An 11,739-nucleotide genomic window follows, 5' to 3' on the forward strand; every position below is an offset into this window, starting at 1 on the left:
GGCGAATGGATTTGGCGTTGGCAGCCGGAGACAGGAGCGGATCCCGCCGCCTCCGTGCCCACACGAGCACCCAGCCAGCCCCTTCCCGGAGCCCTGGAGGGGCCCTGGGATGGCTCCTTCCTCTCCCCGCTCCGCGATGCCCTCGGGGAGCCGGCCCCGGTGCCAACGAGATGCTGGTGGGACCGAGCAGGGGATGAGGCGGCTTTCCCCTGACTTCAAGCTCGGACGGGAGATGGGAGCTGCTGGGACGGCTCCATCCTGGGCTCAGCATCCCTGCCCGATGCTGGGAGCAGCCTGCGGGCTGCGGCTGACGGCAGGACCCGGTCTCTGCGTCCCTGGGCTCAAAGCGGGCGGTGGGACCGAGCAGGGCTCCCCTTGGCTCACCCTGGCACAGCCCCCGGGCACGGAGGTGTCTCCCCGCTCCCCATCTCCCCCTCATTCTCCACCAGCCGATCTCATGCATCGTTTCGTGGTTTGATTTGCACCGGCATGCGGCTCCTCGGCCCCCGGCGCCCCCCGGGGACCCCCCCGTGCCGGGAGGGGGTCGGTCCCGCCACCCCCGTGTCACCTAACACATCTGTACAGATTAACTTATTACCCCCGACCCCTCCCCTGGGATTTTGGGCTCTCTCCGTGTGCCGGCGGCTCCCGGGGGGCCGCGGCGTGGTGGGACGGGGGGCTCTCATCCCCGTCCCCACCGGTTTTGTGCTGCTCCGTGTCACATTCACCCATCCAACATATCTGGGTTTGGGGAAGCGGGTTGGGGGGAGGGAGAGGGGGTCTCGTGTCCGTTTTGGGGTCCACTTTTCGTTGTTGCTTTTCGGCCGCGTGTGAAGCTCGGTGGAATCTGTGATGCTCCATCCCCGGACAGGAGCTCCGGGGAAAGGACGGCCGTGGATCCCTCGGCTCCAAAGGGCAAACCCAGCCCTGAGCTGCGAGGGGGAATAGAATAAAAGGTTTATACCAGAGCTGGGAGAGTCGGTGGCTTCGTGGGGTGCTGGTTTCAGGATGGGAGCAGGTCTGATCCCCCTCGTGGGGCCGGCAGGAGGGAACGGGGCTGTTCCCGTTCGGGAAAGTGAGCCGGGATGAAACCTCTGGAAAACCCGAGAGAAATCCCTGCTGGGCTGTTGGGTGTGGGACGGAGCAAAACTCCTCTCTGCTGCTGGGCTGAGAGACTGAGACTGAGATGCGGTGGGAAAAGCACCCCAAAAACATCCCCCGAGAGCTGCGAGGAGGGGAAAGCCGGGAGGCAGCGTCGGGGAGGGCTCCACACGGACCGGCTGGGAAATGAGGGCTTTTCCCACCCAAAACCACCCGTGGATGACGTTTCCAGGAGGGAAAGTGTCAGTCGGGCCGTGCACACGCGTGTCACACACCGGACTGTCACAGCAGTGTCACAGCAGTGTCACACACCAGACTGTCACAGCAGTATCACAGCAGTGTCACACACCAGTGTCACACACCCGAGTCACACACCAGTGTCCCAGCAGTGTCACATCAGTGTCCCAGCAGTGTCCCAGCCGTGTCACACAGCAGTGTCACACAGCAGTGTCACACATCTGTGTCCCAGCAGTGTCCCAGCAGTGTCACACACCAATGTCCCAGCAGTGTCCCAGCAGTGTCCCATCAGTGTCACACACCAGTGTCCCAGCAGTGTCCCAGCAGTGTCACACAGCAGTGTCACACAGCAGTGTCACACATCTGTGTTCCAGCAGTGTCACACACCGCCACACACGCAGCACCAGGAGGGGCTGGCACACCCCACCTTTCCCCGCGGGGTGTTTGTCCTGGCACGGCGCCGGTGCCCGCGGCACAGCCGAGCTGTGGCGGTGCCAGGCACGGCAGGACAGCTCACGCGAGGGTCTGGAGCCTCGTCTGCAGCACTTCAGTAGCTCAGCGGGGTCCCGAGCTCGGAGCCAGCAGCGCTCGGGGCCCCCGAGGAGCCGCCCGCCTGCCCCGGGATGCGGAGCCAGGGCTGCGGAGGTGCCGGCGATGGATGCCGGAGCGCTTGGCAGCGGCCACAGCCAAAGAAGGATCTCCAAAGGGCTGTCCCCTGCCTGTCCCCCCGTGGGGATGCGATGCCAGCCCCTGACGGGAGCTGGAGGGGAGCGCTGGCACCATGGGGACAGGACAGGAGGGGTTTGCCCTACATGGAGAGGAGAGGGACGCGGTTCCCAGCTCGCTGCCCGTGCGGGAGGATGCTCCGGGCAGTCCCGGCTGTCTGGGGCTGGCATGGGAGGCACAGTGGGTGCTGTGGATGCATTTCCCAGCCCTCAACAGGATCTGGGGGCTTGCACGGCGTCCTCAGCAGTGCCTCGGGTGGGCAGAGGGGTGGCAGGGCAGGATAGGAGGGAAGGGCTGAGAGATGGAGCCCAGCACGGAGCAGCTTTTGAGGTGGGCACAATCTGATGACTCGGGGACAAAAACCCCCTGGCAAGGCCCAGGTCACACCGAGTGCCCCTCAGAGGGCAGGGACACCCTCAGGGGGTGTTTTTCTGCACAACTTTCACAGGGTTGGTGCCGGGGGAGGTGGGAAGGCCCCAGATGGGTGCAGACAGCTGGCAAACCCTGCCCAGCGCGGGCAGCGGCTCCGAGTGTCCCCTCCTGCCATGGGAGCCGGGCTGCAGACCGTGGACAAGCTCCTCGTCTTTAAACTGGAGTCAGATTCCTCCCTGCTGGCTCGGGGTGCAGCAAACCGTGCCCAGGAGCAGGTGAGGAGGGACCCCACTCTAACAAGAAGGAGACGCATGAAATTCGCTGGTTCCACTCCCCCCAGCAGGCAGCCGGGGCTTTTTCCACCCGACGCCTTTTCCTTCTCGCTGCCGCTTTTGTTTGCTCACAGGGGAAGGAGAATTCGTGGTGTGTGGCCCCATCGGGCAAAGCGGGCAGTGGTGGGGTCACCCTGAGCCCGCGGGGGTGGTGAGGCCATGGGGGAACCCTGAGCCCACGGTGGGTCACGTCCTTGGGGTGAGCGTTTGTGTGCCCACATGCACATCTGTGTGTCTGTCCTGATGTCCTTGTGTCTGTCCTGATGTCCTCGTGTCTGTCTTTGTGCCCTTGTGTCTGTCCTCATGTCCTTGTGTCTGTCCTGATGTCCTGGTGTCTGTCCTCATGTCCTTGTGTTTGTTCTCATGTCCTTGTGTCTGTCCTGATGTCCTTGTGTTTGTTCTCATGTCCCTGTGTCTGTCCTGATGTCCTGGTGTCTGTCCTCATGTCCTTGTGTCTGTCTTTGTGCCCTTGTGTCTGTCCTCATGTCCTTGTGTCTGTCCTGATGTCCTGGTGTCTGTCCTCATGTCCTTGTGTTTGTTCTCATGTCCTTGTGTCTGTCCTGATGTCCTTGTGTTTGTTCTCATGTCCCTGTGTCTGTCCTGATGTCCTGGTGTCTGTCCTCATGTCCTTGTGTCTGTCTTTGTGCCCTTGTGTCTGTCCTCATGTCCTTGTGTCTGTCCTGATGTCCTGGTGTCTGTCCTCATGTCCTTGTGTTTGTTCTCATGTCCTTGTGTCTGTCCTGATGTCCTTGTGTTTGTTCTCATGTCCCTGTGTCTGTCCTGATGTCCTGGTGTCTGTCCTCATGTCCTTGTGTCTGTTCTCATGTCCATCCTCATGTCCTCATGTCCATCCTCATGTCCCTGTGTCTGTCCTCGTGTCCTTGTGTCTGTTCTCATGTCCATCCTCATGTCCTCATGTCTGTCCTCATGTCCTCGTGTCCATCCTCATGTCCCTGTGTCTGTCCTCATGTCCTTGTGTCTGTTCTCATGTCCATCCTCACGTCCTCGTGTCCATCCTCACGTCCTTGTGTCTGATCTCATGTCCTCATGTCCATCCTCATGTCCTTGTGTCTGTTCTCATGTGCATCCTCACGTCCTTGTGTCTGATCTCATGTCCTCATGTCCATCCTCATGTCCTTGTGTCTGTTCTCATGTCCATCCTCATGTCCTCGCGTCCATCCTCACATCCTCATGCTCATCCTGATGTCCTTGTGTCCACACTCACCTTTATGTCCTCGTGTCACCTCCGTGTGTCCACACGTCCAGCCACAGCTCCACCACCAATCCCAGATGGTTCTGCAGCCAGAAGTGGCCTCAAACAGAGGGAAAAATCCAGCAAGTTTCCCCCCAGACTTCCATCACAGACCCCTGTGGCATCTCCCCCCTCGGCTGTGGCTCGGTGTCTGTGCCAGCCGTGGCTGCTGAGGGTTGTGGGGGTCTCACCAGCTGTAATCAGGATCAAAACACCCCCCTGGCTGCTCTTGGTGGCTGCATTGGGCTGCTGTTGTCCCCTCCAGAAAATCTCAGCTGCTGGGAGCTGGCCTGGCTCCACCAGGCTCACACAATGCCTGGAGGAGCTGGGCCAGGCACGGATTTCCCTCCCCTCCTGCCATCTGCTCCCGACCGTGCCTTTTGCCATATTTCTCACCCCAATCCTCTCAGGAGCACTTGTATCCTTGTCCTGGAGCCCTGGGCCTGTTCCTCCAGGATGTCTCTGCTCGGGAAGAGCACCTGGGATGCCTCAGAGGGCAGAAACCCCAGGATTGGGTCAGAGGGAGGAGAAGGACTCTGAGAAGTCCACGTGCCAATCCCTCCTCTGAGGATTTGGACCCTTCCCACTCACACCCCAGGGAGATGCTGCAGGACACCAAGAGGGAGCAGGAAGAAGGTGATGATCCTCATTCTTCCATGAGAGTCCCCAGGCTGGGTGGAAGAGCGGGTTTGGAGCTGCAGGGCTCCTGGAGGTGATGGGAGCAGAGCCTGGGCTCCTCTCTCTGCTGGGAAAGGAAATTTTCCAGCAGCTCCAGCTGCCTCTCCCTGCTCCTGCCAGCAGAAAGCTGCCATCCTGAATTCCTGACCAACACTCAGAGCTCTAAACTCACTTTTAACCCCAATGGAGATAAATCCCCATCCAGGGATGGAGCGAGGATGAGGAGGTGAGATGGGGAGCTGGACATGAGCTCAAAGCACCTTCCTGACCCTGCATGTGGAGCTGAGCCCTTTCCCCTCACAAATTCTCCTTTGAATCATGCCTGGAGCCACCACAAAGCCCACCTGGCCTTCAAAGATGGAAAGCCCAGGGTGCTGCTGGAGCTGGGCAGGGCAGCACCACTCCAGGGACGGGAAAACACATCCATGGCTTTCCTCTGCCAGTCCTGCCCCACCGAGCCGGAGCCACGGGTGATTCAACAACAACAAAACCAAAGGAAAAACAATCTCCTCGTGCTAATGGGATTGGTTCTGTCCCTACCACGCACATTCCAGCCCGGCTCGAGGGACCGCTCGGGGGGAAGGGGGGAGGATAATGAAGCCAAATTATTCCTCCGTCTTCAAATGTCAGAGTTGAGCGCGGTGCCGCCGGCCGGGCCTGGCGCAGCTGCTGGGCCCTGGCGCGGCCGTGGGGAAGAGGAGCAGCCCAGGAGAGCAGCCAGTGACAGGCATTTTCCATTCCCTGGCCTTCCTTGCTTCTTGGAACTCCTCGGAACGCTGGGCCCCGCTGGCCGGGCGTGAGGGGCTTCGCTTCCCCGCGCGGTTCTTCTGTGTTCTCCTGCCAGGTGAGGAGCGCAGCCAAGCTGGGCTGGGGGCTGGGGTGGGATGGGGTGGCTGGGAACCAGATGGGTTCCCGATGGGTTTGGGTGGGGCTGAGGCACCTGTTCCCCTCTGGAACCATCCCTGGTTTGGGGGGATGTCATTGGAACCATCCCTGTTTGAGGGGTGACACTGGAGCCATCCCTGGTTTGAGGGGTGACACTGGAACCTTTCCTGGTTTGAGGGGTGACACTGGAGCCACCCCTGATTTTGGAGGTGACACTGGAGCCATCCCTGGTTTCAGCAGGTGACACTGGAGCCATCCCTGGTTTCAGCAGGTGACACTGGAGCCACCCCTGGTTTCAGCAGGTGACACTGGAGCCATTTCTGGTTTTGGGGGATGTCATTGGAGCCATCCCTGGTTTCAGAGGTGACACTGGAGCCATCCCTGGTTTCAGGAGGTGACACTGGAGCCATCCCTGGTTTCAGGAGGTGACACTGGAGCCATCCCTGGTTTTGGAGGTGACACTGGAGCCACCCCTGGTTTCAGAGGTGACACTGGAGCCACCCTGGTTTCAGCAGGTGACACTGGAGCCATCCCTGGTTTCAGCAGGTGACACTGGAGCCATCCCTGGTTTCAGCAGGTGACACTGGAGCCATCCCTGGTTTCAGCAGGTGACACTGGAGCCATCCCTGGTTTCAGGGGTGACACTGGAGCCATCCCTGGTTTCAGGGGTGACACTGGAGCCATCCCTGGTTTCAGGGGTGACACTGGAGCCACCCCTGGTTTCAGGGGTGACACTGGAGCCATCCCTGGTTTCAGGGGTGACACTGGAGCCATCCCTGGTTTCAGGGGTGACACTGGAGCCATCCCTGGTTTCAGGGGTGACACTGGAGCCATCCCTGGTTTCAGAGGTGACACTGGAGCCATTTCTGGTTTCAGGAGGTGACACTGGAGCCATCCCTGGTTTCAGGGGTGACACTGGAGCCATCCCTGGTTTCAGGAGGTGACACTGGAGCCACCCCTGGTTTCAGGAGGTGACACTGGAGCCATCCCTGGTTTTGGAGGTGACACTGGAGCCACCCCTGGTTTCAGGATGTGCTGGACACACAGGGGCTCTGCAGGATCCTGGCCTCCCCCTGGTTCCAGCTGGCTCTGGGAATGGCCAACGCCGCCAGCTGAGTGGGAGCCAGCTCCTGAGGGAGTCAGCTCTCCAAGTGGGAGTGGAAGGAGCCCAAAATTCCTGCAGGAAGGTGCTGATCCTTCCCCCAGGCCAGACCCAGTGTGGCTCCGTGTCCTGCTCGTTCCTGCTCCTCCGTTTGCTCACCAGCACAGGGCACAGCATTCCCACACTCGCTGTTTTATCCCTGCTGGATAACGCGGCACCGCTGCTCCGGAGGGTGAGGGACGCTGCCTGGAGCAGGGAATCCAGCTGGAGAGCCAGGCTGGCTCCATCCTGGCACGGAAGGGATGAAGGGATGCTGCTCTCCTGGTGTTTTGTGCCAGAGCTGAGCTGGTTGCGTTGGATTGCCCCTGGAATTGGGGAATTTGGGAGCTGTGGGGTTTGGCTGCATCCCAGGATGGGCAGAGGGGCTCGGGGATCCCATTTCCCTGAGGTTCCCACATCCCTGGGCTCGGAGGCCTCGTGGAATTCCCAGCCCTGGGACCTGGCAGTGGTGGTGCTGCAGGGGGAAGGAGAGGATGAAGAGCAGATCAAACATCTCCATCCAAAGGGATAAAAGGCAGGGAGAAAGGTTGGACCATCCCCCAGAGCCCAGCCCGTGCTCCCGACCTTCCCCGGGCTGGGATTACACAGGGATTAGCAGGGAGCAGCAGAGCAGAAATCCCGAGGGAATAACAGCAGGGAGAAACGCTGGCACCGAGAAACCCCACCACACCCTCCGGTCAGGCCGGGATTTCACCCAGGAACAGCCAGGGAGGTCATGGCAGCCTCCTCCACAAGAAGGGAAAATAAAGCAGCCAAAAATGTAACAAGAATTGGGGGGGAAAAAAAACCCAAAAAACAACCCATGTGCTGGGAAAAATCTAAAAAATTGGAAAAAAAACCCCCTGGATGCTGGTGCTGGGAGCTGGGAGGAATTCCTGCTCCTGAGGAGGATGAAATGAGGAGGTCTGAGGGAAAGGCAGTGCTGCCAGCTCATGATTTTGTCATTACTCTCCCAGTGTTGGCTGTGGATTTTAAAGCCCAGCTGTGGGAGCCGTGGGATACACAAGAGCTTGGCTTGCAGCAAAAGGTACACGGAGAGACCTCATGTTTTGCAAGGGAAAAAAACCAAAAAAAACCCCCCAAAAAAAGGTGAAAATATGACTCAAATAGATCCCAAAGCCTTGAAATCAAGATCAGAAAGGAGAAGAATGTAAATAGTTTGGAGTTTATTCTTTTTTTTTTTATATATATTTTTTTTAACCCAGTCCAGTTAGAGTTGGGATTTTCCAGGCAGACTCTCCACAGTAGGAATTCCAGGCCTGCCTGGATATACTGAGCGCAGGGGATAAATATATTACAGTTGTGTGAGTTGCTCAGATTGCTGTGCTAACACTGGTCATAAAATTCACCTTAGATATAAGGCAGGCTGCTCGGGGAAGGGGGCTAAGTGCACTCAACAAATAATGAAGAGAAATAAAAATAAATATCAAATGGCCCATAAAATCAAACAATAATGGTAACTAAAAAGTTCCTGGATTTGCTGCCAGAGGTAAAATCCCATCAGCAATATGAAATAACAAGAAATCCCCCCCTTGGTTCCTCCTCCACATGACACAAGTCAGCACGCCTGGTCACCAGAGTCGTTACAGAATTCATCTTCCTTCCAGGGTCTTATAAATGCATTTTTCCTGCTTTTTAGAGACCTTCTGGGGTTCAATTTAACTGGGATCTGGGGAACATGTGAAAGGCATTTACAGCATCCAGCCTGGCCCCGTTTTTCCTGCAGAGGTGTAACGCTGCCGGCTCCCACGGCTGCCCCACCTGGGATGGAGAGAACCACAGCCCCTCGTGGCACGGAAATTGCTGCACTTGGGATGTCGGGGTGCACCTAAAAATAACGGGGGGAAAGCGTTTGTTTGAAGACTTCCACAGATCAGGGTGTGGGGATCGGGTGAGGAGCAGCTGAGGGAGCTGGGAAGGGGCTCAGGAGGAGAAAAGGAGGCTCAGGAGGAATTTTGGGCAGGAGGGGACAGCCAGGGGACACCAGGACAAGGACAGCTCTGCTCCCAGGGGACACCAGGACAAGAGGGAACGGCCTCAGGAGAGGCTCAGGGCGGATTTTGGGAACATTTCCCCGTGGAAAAGGTGGTCAGGCTTTGGCAGGGGCTGCCCAGGGAGGTTTGGAGCCCCCACCCCTGGAGGTGTCCAAGGAGCTCATGGATGTGGCACTCAGGGCTCTGGGGACAGGGTGGGCACCGGGCACAGCCTGGACTCGCTGCTCTCAGAGGTCTTTTCCAAGCCAAAGAACTCGGTGATTCCACGAAGTGACCCCAGAGAAAGGGGAAGGTGCCAAACGAAGCCGAGCTGGAAGCGGGACAAGCACGAGGTGTTGGGAAGGAGGGGCAGGAGCCCTCCCCAAACACCACAACAACAAAAGGATCACCCCTGGAGAGGGGGCAGAGCTGCTGGGAGCTCCTGCAGCTCCAAATTCCAGAAGGAATGGGGATGGAACATCCAGAAGGGGATGGAACACCAGGAGGGTCCATCCGTGGCCTCTTCCCGCGCTGACATCTCCTCCTCTGCGCGTCCCCGAGGTCCTGCCCGGGGTCTCCGTGTGCTGCAGCAACACAAAATAGCAAATTAATAAGAACTGCTTCCCTTTCTCCCCAAGGTTTTGCCAGGCTTAATTAATGAATGTCTGTAAAACGCATTTGGAGCTGGGAATGAAATGTGCTGTGGAAATGCCAAATATTTTTAATGCTCCAGCAGATTTAGGGGGTTTAAATAAGAAAAATACACAGCTTTTCCTCTTCGAAACAGATTGCTCTCCTTGAAGCAGAGAGCTCCAGAACATGAAGTTTTCATCAGGCTGACTTGAAAGGGAGTTTTCACGGCTTTCCAAGCGCGTTTATTCTCATGTACGAATTCCCCCCTTTCCCTTCTACAGATGTGGACACCGAGCATGGGAAATCAAAGAAATCTACCCCCGGCCGTTGGCAGGGCCAGCGCTATGAATAATTTCCTGATTCCCACTGATGACTGGAATGCCCCCTGCAGCAGATGCGAGCCGGCTTTAGGAATTACACGGACCCCGCGTGGCCTCGGTGCCTTTGGGGAGGGCTGGGGGGCTCTGATGCCGAGCATGTGTGGGGATGGAGGCGGCTTTGGAGCTGCGGTGACAGGACTGCACCCTCTGGAGGGTTCTGCTGCTCCTGCACCTGCGGCTCCGGGACACAAATCCTGCTCCGGGATGGTCCAGGTGGCCCGCAAGGAGGGATTGTCACCAGCAGGGCTGTGACCGCAGTGTGCTGGCTGCACACGGGGTGGGGCAGGCAGGGGAGTGACCTGCAGGGGACAGTGAGTGACCACAGGGGACGGTGAGTGACCTACAGGGGACAGTGAGTGACCTGCAGGGGACAGTGAGTGACCACAGGGGACAGTGAGTGACCTGCAGGGGACAGTGAGTGACCACAGGGGACAGTGAGTGACCTGCAGGGGACATTGATCCTCAGGGGACAGTGAGTGACCTGCAGGGGACAGTGAGTGACCACAGGGGACAGTGAGTGACCTGCAGGGGACATTGATCCTCAGGGGACAGTGAGTGACCTGCAGGGGACAGTGAGTGACCACAGGGGACAGTGAGTGACCTATAGGGGACAGTGAGTGACCTGCAGGGGACAGTGAGTGACCTACAGGGGACAGTGAGTGACCCACAGGGGACAGTGAGTGACCTGCAGGGGACAGTGAGTGACCCACAGGGGACAGTGAGTGACCTACAGGGGACAGTGAGTGACCACAGGGGACAGTGAGTGACCCACAGGGGACAGTGAGTGACCACAGGGGACATTGATCCTCAGGGGACAGTGAGTGACCACAGGGGACAGTGAGTGACCTGCAGGGGACAGTGAGTGACCACAGGGGACAGTGAGTGACCACAGGTGACAGTGAGTGACCTATAGGGGACAGTGAGTGACCTACAGGGGACATTGATCCTCAGGGGACAGTGAGTGACCCACAGGGGACATTGAGTGACCACAGGGGACAGTGAGTGACCACAGGGGACAGTGAGTGACCACAGGGGACAGTGAGTGACCTACAGGTGACAGTGAGTGACCCACAGAGGACAGTGAGTGACCTGCAGGGGACAGTGAGTGACCACAGGGGACAGTGAGTGACCCACAGGTGACAGTGAGTGACCCACAGGGGACAGTGAGTGACCTGCAGGGGACAGTGAGTGACCACAGGGGACATTGATCCTCAGGGGACAGTGAGTGACCTGCAGGGGACAGTGAGTGACCACAGGGGACATTGATCCTCAGGGGACAGTGAGTGACCTGCAGGGGACAGTGAGTGACCACAGGTGACAGTGAGTGACCACAGGGGACAGTGAGTGACCTGCAGGGGACATTGATCCTCAGGTGACAGTGAGTGACCCACAGGGGACATTGAGTGACCACAGGGGACAGTGAGTGACCCACAGGTGACATTGAGTGACCACAGGGGACAGTGAGTGACCCACAGGTGACATTGAGTGACCCACAGGGGACAGTGAGTGACCCACAGGGGACAGTGAGTGACCACAGGGGACAGTGAGTGACCTACAGGTGACAGTGATCCTCAAGTGACAGTGATGCTCAGGTGACAGTGAGTGACCTGCAGGTGACAATGAGTGACCCACAGGTGACAGTGATGCTCAGGTGACAGTGAATGACCCTCAGGTGACAGTGAATGACCCTCAGGTGACAGTGATCCTCAGGTGACAGTGATGCTCAGGTGACAGTGATGCTCAGGTGACAGTGAGTGACCCACAGGTGGAATCCCGAGGGAAGTGCTGGGATTTCCAGGGCTGCAGCAAAGGCTGGAAGGTCCCGGTGGGGAGGTGACAGTCCCCAATTCCCCGGTCCCCATGGGGAGGTGACAGTCCCCAATTCCCCGGTCCCCATGGGGAGGTGACAGCCCCCGGTCCCCGTGGGGAGGTGACAGCCCCCAATCCCCCGGTCCCGGTGGGGAGGTGACAGTCCCCCGGTCCGGGTGGGGAGGTGACAGCCCCCCTG

Source organism: Poecile atricapillus, chromosome 28 (genome assembly GCF_030490865.1).
Source record: "Poecile atricapillus isolate bPoeAtr1 chromosome 28, bPoeAtr1.hap1, whole genome shotgun sequence".
Classification (NCBI taxonomy): Eukaryota; Metazoa; Chordata; class Aves; order Passeriformes; family Paridae; genus Poecile; species Poecile atricapillus.